This window comes from Amblyomma americanum, chromosome 8 (genome assembly GCF_052857255.1).
Source record: "Amblyomma americanum isolate KBUSLIRL-KWMA chromosome 8, ASM5285725v1, whole genome shotgun sequence".
NCBI classification, from domain to species: Eukaryota; Metazoa; Arthropoda; class Arachnida; order Ixodida; family Ixodidae; genus Amblyomma; species Amblyomma americanum.
The window spans coordinates 100,786,866-100,796,759 of NC_135504.1; the positions used below are offsets into that span (position 1 = coordinate 100,786,866).

At 44.2% G+C, this 9,894-nt stretch overlaps 1 long non-coding RNA gene across 1 annotated transcript; it reads right to left on the bottom strand.

Moving 5' to 3' along the window:
- Positions 1-224: 224 nt before the first annotated feature.
- Positions 225-8,528, bottom strand: LOC144100591 (uncharacterized). Its single transcript, XR_013307748.1, has 5 exons — positions 8,334-8,528; positions 7,479-7,572; positions 6,870-6,945; positions 4,704-4,832; positions 225-310 (listed from the first exon to the last, which is right to left on the bottom strand). It is a non-coding gene; the product is annotated as an uncharacterized LOC144100591 (long non-coding RNA).
- Positions 8,529-9,894: the final 1,366 nt, after the last annotated feature.

Below are 9,894 nucleotides of genomic sequence, written 5' to 3' on the forward strand. Positions count from 1 at the left end.
TGTCTTGTGTAGTGCTCGTACACTGTGTAAGTCGTTACTGTCACCTGTCAACACAGGATTTGTGTTCTGGAGTAGGCTATGCACAAAAATGCACAGCTTGTTAATGGTCGCCTGTCAATTAACACAAGCTTTGTGCATTCCAGAGTAATTCGTGCACAAAACCACTAGAATTGAAATGAAAATGATTAATATTTATTTACTGTTTAGTGCTTTTTTTTCGAGCTTGCTGATGCATGCTGTCCAGCGTTGTCCTGGCCGCAGGTTCCTAGATACATCGCCCATGAGCGAAGAAAAATGGTTTTTGTCTTGGCTGAAAAAAACAAAAAATAGAGATCACCACTGCTACCTGCGCAAAAAAAATGTGAAAGCGTTGATGCTTCCTCGACACTGGTCGCCTTTCAAATTTGGCGCCATGATTGTTTTCTCGTTGACTTGATTGGTTATCAATTAACTCTTATTTACCCTCATTTCATTCCAGCAACGATTTCGAGTTTTCAAATTTCCCTCCACGGATCGTTCCTGCCCACTCACTGAATACCCGCCCAGTCTAATCACGCGTTCATTGCCTTTCGCTTCTCAATAATTACCTAATTGCCTCTAATTCATCATTCTTTTTCCTATCTCCTGGTTAAGTATAGGACACTTGTCAAGTGATTGCTCATTTCGAGTTTTCAAACTTGGCCCCAAGCTTTGGCTTTGTCCATACTTCCAATTTTTCAAACTTGGCACTACGCTGTAGCTCCACCTACTTTCAGCGTTTTCAAATTTCGCGGCACTTTTTCTCTGGCCCAGCCACTTTTTGGACATTTTTGGCTGTAAATAATTGTCCGATTATGAAATTTTCTTTTCGAGCAGCACCCTCACATCATTCTCTGCCAATTACACAACCAATCGTATGATGCTATCTCTTCTGAGTTGCCCACAACTGCTGCGGACACGATCCCCGGCAACATAGCCTAGTAAACTTCTCACTTTATTCAAAATGTTGTAATACTGAACAAGGCTTAAGACTGGCCGAGTTGGTACTGACTCACCTTAAAACCAGCCACAACACACAAGAAGACATGAGCTCAAGAGGCAGGACTAACAAAAATTTAATTGAAGATTTTGATTATTTGATTTGTGATGGTTTAACGTCCCAAAGCGACTCGGGCTATGAGGGACGCCGTAGTGGAGGGCTCCAGAAATTTCGACCACCTGGGGTTCATTAGCGTGCACTGACAACGCACAGTACACGGGCCTCTAAAATTTCGCCTCCATTGAAACTTGACTGGTGCGGCCAGGATCGAACCTGCGTCTTTTGGGACAGCAGCTGAGCGCCATAACCACTGAGCCACTGCGGCGGCATCATTGAAGGAAAGCCGCAAAAGGAGACCCGCGAAGAGATACAAGCGCACAATAACCCAAAGTGCAATCAAAGGTCACTGGCATACTAATGAATCATCTAAGAAAGCAAATTCCTTACGGTGAAGGTTTTCCGACGGCTTAGCCACATGTGTCCTTAGCCTTACCGATGCAGTAAGCCTCAACTATCTACCGACAGATTTATCCCTTCCATAAACCACTGATGTGTCGTGGAAATTAGGCGTGCAAAGAGACATGTCATCCTCAGATTTGCATTCACAAGATTGAGCATACAGTGACAGATTAGAATTTGCCTTCCCCCTATAGAGTGAAAGTGCTCAGTCAAGTGCAAATTCAAATAGCTGCCTGTCTGCCCATATTAGTTGCAGCCATAAGGCAGTAGAACGTAATAAACTCCATTACTTTTGCAAGTGGTGAACCTTTTTTGTGACACTGTCCATTGTGGACAAGTACCCAGTTTTATCAAGCCTTTTTAATGGCGGCGCAAAGGCCTCCTGTCTTGCACTTCGCTGTTAAGACAACAGCAGCATTACGCTTTCCCGTGACTTTCTTGAGACTGTGAAATACTGTGGAGGTAAGGTGTATCAGCATCATCGGAGTATGTGCTCCTTACCCTCGAGCGAGTGAAAACATATGACAGGTTGTTGAGATGGGCAAGTGGGAACCAAGCTGCTTGGAAACCTGCTACAAGAATGCGTCCTCAGCAGTGATGGCATGACTTATCTAAAGCTGATGTCATGCACACGATTGCACACCCATCTAGTGTTTCCATATTTACTGACCTTAACCAGGGACAAATACACCTCTTCACCATCCTTCCCCAACAACGAGTGGTCCGACTCGTAGCTAAAAAGAGCCTTCCCCGATCTTTAGCTGTAGCCCCGACAAACATATTCGTCCACAAAGCGCAAGTCTGCATCAAGAAACTGCTAACGGTTCTGCTTAGACAATTCTGATGTAAAAAACAGGCCTTGACCGCATGCCTTAAAGACTCCTAAAACATCTTGTGCCAACTTATCTGAGCCTTCTATGTCCAGAAAAATTACAGTCATGAACATAACGAAATGCTACTATGCCAAGGTCTTCCAAACAGGGCTCTAATGCCTTACTGACTTTAGACAAAAAAATGTTGCTGAGCAAAGGTACGACCTGCGTGTAAATACCGCCCTGCCAACTGACAAATGCGGATTTGCAGTAAAAGGACAAAAGCCCCAAGAAGCCAGCAACCGAAATCACGCAATCATCTGTAAAAGCATGTTCATTGTTCACCCTGATGCCGTTTGCACATACCTCAGAGGTCTATTATGTGACAATGAATAGTGCAGGCCCTCCATGTCGATGCTCACTGCAGAGCACCTGCCCAGGTTGCTGTCCACAAGAAACTAGAACTCCACAGAACTCCACTTTTGTGAGTTGGCAAGGCGGTATTTACATCAGAAATCAGGCATATGCAGAGGGTCCCAGGTTGCACTGTTCCTCCGCGACATTCTTCTGTCCAGAGTCGATACCGCATCAAAGCCCTGTTTGGAAGGCCTCAGCATAGTAGCATTTCGTTATGTTGATAGCTACCTAATTTTTTTGCACAAGGAGGGCTCAGATAAGTTGGCACAAGACGTTTTAGAAATCTTTAGGCATGTGGTCAAAGCCTATCTTTTAGGTCTTAATTTCACTAAGCATAACCGTTTGTAGCTTCTTGACTTAGACCTGCGCTTTGCGGACGACCACATATGTTGGCGCCAAAGCCCAAGATCAGGAAGCCTCTTAGCTACGAGTTGAACCACTCGAGGCTGGTGAAGGACAGGTTTGGCAATCACATGCATCACGACTGCTTTATGGACGTCATGCCATCACAGTGTTTAGAATGCATTCTCAGAGCAGGTTTCCAAGCCAACGGCACCTGGGTTCCCACTTTCCCATCTTGCGCACCTGTCAGAGTGTGTTTTTACTCTCTCGAGGGAACGGAAGACCGTTCACATGATGCTGACGTAGCTGAGCAGCACAAAAAGACGGGCTCTATACCTTACCTCCACGCCATTTCGCACCATCCCAAGAAAGTTGCACCAAAGTATGATGCTGTTGTCTTGACCGCTAAAAGTAAGGTATGAGCCCTTTGCTTCTTCGTTCAAACTAGGCTTGATACAACTACGGGTAATCGTCCGCTATGCACAGTGGCAGATAAAAATGTTCACCACTTGCAAAAGTAAACCGGTTTTTTGCATTCCACTGCTTCGTAGCTGAAACTACTATGGGCACACAAGCAGATATCTGAATGTGCACCTGGCTGAGAGCACTTTCACTGTATAGAGAGGAAGGCGAATTTTCACCTGACACTGCACATTCAATCTCGTGAATGCAATCGGAGAACGACCTTTCTCTTTGCACGCCTGATTTCTGCGGCACATCAGGGGGTTAGGGAAGTGATAAATCTGTCCTAAAAAAGTTGAGGCTTACTACATCAGTAAGGCTAAAAACAAGTGCCTGGCTAAACCGTCGGTGAACCTTCACTGTAAGGAATTAGTTTTTTAGATGGTTTACTAGTACGTCAGTGCCTTTCGGTTATTTTTTGCCCTCTCACTGCTTTGGCGTCTTGTGTGCTTGAATCACTTTGCAGGTCTTCTTTTGCCACTTTCCTTCAATAAAATTTCAGTTGTTAGACCAGCCTCATCTTGTGCTCATCTCTTCTCCTGTATTGTGTCTTCCGGCTGGTTTTAAGATGTAATACTGAATGCCAAAAGAAAGCCATTTTAGAGTCAAGTGCACTTATAATGGCCACAGCTATAATGAATGTTCATTTATTACAAAAAATAGTGCTTACTTCATTATTTTATGCATAAAGTATATGACACTGCATCAAAATAAAAAAGGACTAAGACTCTAACCCTCATGGCCAAACTGCAGTTACAGCAAACAAAAGGACACCATAAACCTGCCCCACATGCAAAAGCTTGCACTACAGGCCAATGCAGAAATAAGATCAGATTACTTCCCAAACTGCATGACACTGCCACGCAAAGTAAAGATTGTGACAGGCAATAAAGGAGCCACAAAAAAGCAAACTGTAGGTAGCAGCCAATCTCATGCAGACAAGCTACAAGGTCAGGCCAACATAGACGTGGAAGAAATTTAAAAAAAAGCCACAACAAGCACATAATTTTTAAGGTTTTCACAGCCCTTTAAATGGCAAATACTTTCCTGGAAAAACATAACAGAAGCGTCAATTTTTTTTTGGCAATCAATTGTTTTCATGTACTTCATTATTCTTGAAGCATGGGCGGGCATAGAGTAGTCAGATTAGTGCATGCGTTCCTAAGCAATGCCATGCCAAAAATTGTACTTACAGAAAAAGCTTGCCTTACTGAGTGAATACCACTGGCCATCCACTAATTTCCCAGCCTGCTCAAGTCCCTGGCAAAAATCACACGCAACTTGGTGGCTTGCACAACTTCCATGCAACTCTTGGTCTTTAGCTGGAAAAAAATTGAGGGATCAGCGAGATATAAAATTTTACATGCATTGCTTTGTTTCAATGACCGACTAAGAAAGAAACAGCGGTTTCTGTGAGCGCAACTATTTTTTCACACTAGCTTTCTACAGTAAACCATGTTCATCGCGATCTAATTCACACTGACTTGCTGCATGGCCCCAGCAGTTCTGTGTATAGCTCTATGGTTTCAAATGCTTGTTAGCTCTGAGCCCTTGGGCTTGCACTCGTTAATGCAGAAAACCTCGGAAAGGGCAACCAGCGCTTCGAGCTTTAAGCCATAGGTATTCAGAAGCTCAGTGGTCTGTGGGAGAACTTTTGGCTGGGTGACACAGTAGCAAATGCTGCTCCAGCTAGTTTCACTCCATTGCAAAAAACTCGCACAGCAGAGACCTGTCTTCCATTTTGCATTGCAGAAACAATAACTGAAATTCAAAGCACGCATACTAAATGCACACCTACCTTCCAACACAGCTTCATAATAATGGGTATAATTATTGGAATGAAATACCAGTCAGTACACGTAGCTTTCAGTTTATCCAAAAATTATAAGCAACCGACAAACAATAAACATTAAAAGAGAAATAAAATAACCAGAATTGTTTAAAAAATCTGTCAGAAGAATTATGTGACATCCACAACACTCCAGCAGTTCTTCGGCATTGTGCACCTTCAAATCACACTTTCTTACAGGCACATTTGCACAGAAATTGTGTTGAACCTGATCTTAAAGAATCTTTTTTGGTGCAACAGTAGGAAGAAACCAGGTTTTACCCAAAAACGAAGGACCCTACACATTGCATCACAAGCCCAAATGGTGCACTTGAGTAGCCTCTTATGCTTATGCAAGAAACAGGAACAGAGATATCTTGACTAAATCAAAAAAAGAGGAAGTGCAGTGCATGTGTAATGCAGAGAAGATATAAGCAATACCACACTAAAACACTGGGAATATTCTAAGAGTAGGTGAATGCATGAATGGGTGGCAATCAGGTGGCTAAATGAGATTAGGAAATTTGAGGAAAAAGGGTGGTAGCATGCGGCACAGGAGAGTTACCTAAAATGAACTAGAGAACCATTGTTCTGCACTAATTTGAACAGCACATTCACCCGACAGACAAAATCACTAACTCCAGGAACAGACTGAGCATCATGCAACTCAATGTCAATCACCATTGCAAATGGCACCAGCACCGCAGACTGCACATGAGGAAAAGTAGACATATTTTTGCTCTCAACTTTGAGCAGCAGTCAGCTGCACTTTTAGGAGCAAAGCTCTAAAGTACGGCAACATTGGCACTTCGTTTTACTGACATGAGGGTGCTTGTGAGCGTGCAAGTCCCATGTTTGTTTTGCACCAAATGTGTTAATTGTGAGGTATGTTTAACTAAAGAGGGGCATCTAACACAGGCATCAGCTCTTCATTACTTCCCTTCTATATCCCTCCCTTATATCACTGTTCATGTGTCCACCAAAATGTGAGACAGTTACTGTTACATTTCCTGGGATTTTCCTTCAACTAATTTTAAATTTTTCAAGTATACAGCTTTAAGAAGGTAGAGGTACAAACTGTGCAGTATAACCATATGCTATGGCAATAAACCAGCAATAAATCTGTGCTGACAGCAGCTTGCCCAGTGCATTGCAAGGATGTCATCGTGCAATGTTACATTACTGACTGAAAATTTGGTCTCTGTGTCAGAAATACTGGTAAACCATCATTGTAGAGCACAATGTTTTTAAAGGGATAAATGAACATATAGGTCCTTTTCGAGGACACATATGCATGCCAGGCAACAGGTGCACAATGTTAAAGCACGTTTATGTTGACAGCAGCTGCGTCGAGAGCTACATCAGCGACTATATTTTGTACAAGTCTACAGTTCCGGTAATTATAAGCTGAGGTACTGCTGTGAAGTGCATGTAGAGTTTCATGCATTTCTAAACCTAGCTTCAAGCCTATATTGAAAATATTTTTCTAAATAGGCAGCTAAGATATGCATCACTGAAAAAGAATAACTACCATGAACAGATCAGGACGGATGACACAGCCGAAGGCAGGAAGCACACATGGCCCAATAGATGCTGGCCGCTGGCAACTGCAAATAAATACATCCAGAGCAACAGCTGTCAGTGGCTGTAGCCATGTCATGAATGACAAGAGAGGAAATCGTCTACTGCTTTAAAAACTAAACTTATACGTTATATAAGTAAATAAAAACCAATGAGCTAGCCCATGACAAAACAAATGAACATATTTTATGTAATGCACCCATATACATTCTTTGAGAACAGTCACAGTGACTGTTATAACCACACTGAAAGATGAGCTGGCTGAAATACCGCACACCAATTTGAATATAGGATGTGCAGGTTTTCATTAATTCCTATCATGGTGCCTTGCACCAATGTCTAGGTATTAAATTGAAAGTTGCAACCAGTCTGCCTTGGTTAAATGAGAAGAGAGAATGGAAAAAAGCATGTCTTCACTAGCAAGAAGCTTGATATCTCACAGCACAGCTTGGCATCATAGAAAAATTGCTAGCGCATTTAACAAATCTGCATACAATTAAAAGCTGCACAAATTTCTCGACTGGCAATGCAAGTAAAGGCAAGAGAAACAAAAAAATACCGAAGAACACTCGTGAGTGCGGCGAAGGGAGGTCTGTGGGTAGGATCCCGTGCCTGGGAAGAGTTCCGAGCTCGGAGAATCGCCGGCACCACAGCTGATGGCGCGCAACCAAGAATAAATAACAAAGCGAAAATAAGTAACAAAAAACCATCGACAATGGCGAACGACTTGAATGCGGGCCACAAAAGCGAGGGATATAGCAGAAACGTAGAAATCCTAAATAATTGTGCAGTTGCATATCCGACAGCTCGCAGTGCTCAGAAGGACAGGAAGCATCAACGTTTAAAGCTCAGGAGACGCAAGATTGATCTAACTTTGACATAACACTGCCTCAAATCCTGTTCCACTGGGGAAGCACAGACAAGTTTACAAATGACAAGGCGATGAATATGAACTAGCCTTTCGCATGCGATCACTGTCTCAAAATTTAGTATGACGCATATTAAGGCACAAGCACTAATCCGATGAGTACTAACCCTGAGCAAAATAGTGCGGTGTCTGATCGCAGCTGGCCTAGCACGAGCGCTCCGCCGCGCGGCACTTCTCGCTCATCGTCTTCTACGCAGTGCAAATCCATGATTTTGCACCGAGTGTCGAAGCGCTAGCAAGCGAAAGCGTAACTCTGTTGTGATATCTGGTGCGATTTTTATTTACCACGGCACGCGAGTAATAAATGCACATAAACACAATGAGAACAACACTTGTCATGCAGGATATAGGCCCTGCTTTTTTGGCGCCGCATTTTAGCTGCGGCAACCGCAGGCGGACTGCCTCCACTCACATCCCTATATAGCTGCATACAAATAGCGCATGTGAATACAGATCATTAGCAAAGAAACGCAGAGCGGGACTCACCGGCCATGCGATTCATCCAGGCTTAGTAAAACGGCGCAGGAGTCTTCGTTCCCCTAACAGATGAAAAGACGTCGCAGCACTCTTCATGGCTTACCCGTTGAAACTCGCCAATGTTGACAGGCCGAAATCCTGGTCATTGGCTTCCAAAACACACTCCTGCTCACCTTCCTATTGAATGAGTTCTTCACACGTGTCCGCCGTACAAGTACTCAAGCAAAGCCTCAAAGAGGCAAATAATACAAAACACGCGTTGTCGGTTGCGCTGCAATGGCGCCGACGGCTGCGCTTTTGTGTCGGTGAAAAATCACAACCGACAAAAAAATTTGTTTTTTAAACCATGAATACTTATATTATCTTCACAACAAAGACACTGCATTTATTTTAAATTATTTTTAGATTATTTAGGAATACTAAAGCGCTTTCAGTTACTTTTTCTGGCATGTCGTTTGTAGAAGCTGCGATCCTGTGATCCCCTGAAGTGACCCGGATGCACTAGCAGACGACGGAGCAGACGACGGTGTTGACCGAATGCAATTTCGTTTGATGCCAGATAAAATCACTAAGTTGCGACAAAAACCGCGAAAAAAAGCGCCGTATCTCAAGCTGCCGAATATCGTGGATAAGTTGAACGCAATTGGCACGATGGAGAGTAGCTGAGATGCATTAATTTGCGCGACACGCACGCTCACCGGAGATCATGAAACTTAACAGCTTAATCGGTGACCAGTACAAGCGGAGTGCTTTGATATAAACTGCGTTACGAAACTACGTCGATACTTGCGTCTCACTTTAGCTAATATGCAACAGTGGCTAGCACTCGCCGCATCCTGATCGCGTGTAGTTTAACAAGCAAGAGCCCACTAGCGCATCGAAGCAGGCGTGTTTTCGAGCTCGTACCGTTACGAAAAATACGAGTTGTTTCGGCACGTACTGGAATTGAAGTTCTCAGCCTGTGCGTCACGGACGGTGACGATGGCGTCGCGGACGATCTTAACTAAGTCTCGCCCCAAAGCAGCCGATAACCCAAGCATATGTGCGTTAAAGGTTGTTCACCAGTAGTGCAAGCGTGGGCATAAAGTATCGCTCAGTCGCAGCGCCAGTCGCTCGCTTCTCGATTTTCCAGCCTTCCGAGTGAAGGTCGCAAGCTGTTGAGCCAATCAGTGAGCCAGCGGGAGTGAGCGAGGCGAGCTTTCGGGAACGACGCCGCCGGCGGCGCGCCGGGCAATAAACTACGCGCTACCCCCTGGCTGCCCTAGTCGTCGCTAAGCCTAGCTGATTTCGCATCGATGCAGCAGCTGAGTGCACTTCGAAACTGGCTAGCGCTGAGGTGCTGCTCTCGTCATCGTTGTACTGTGAACCTCGTCTCATAGTAAAACAAAGATATGCTCGGTTTCCGCGACACCTTCAGGAGCGGAGCCAGCTGAGGCCAGGACAGCCGCGATTGAGCAGCAGCAATTAAAGGCGCCGTGGGGAGACATTTGTTTGTATTCCTGTTATCGCTTCTACCAACGACTCGATATTGGCCAACGATACACCATCCGACGGCTTAGTATGAACTTGA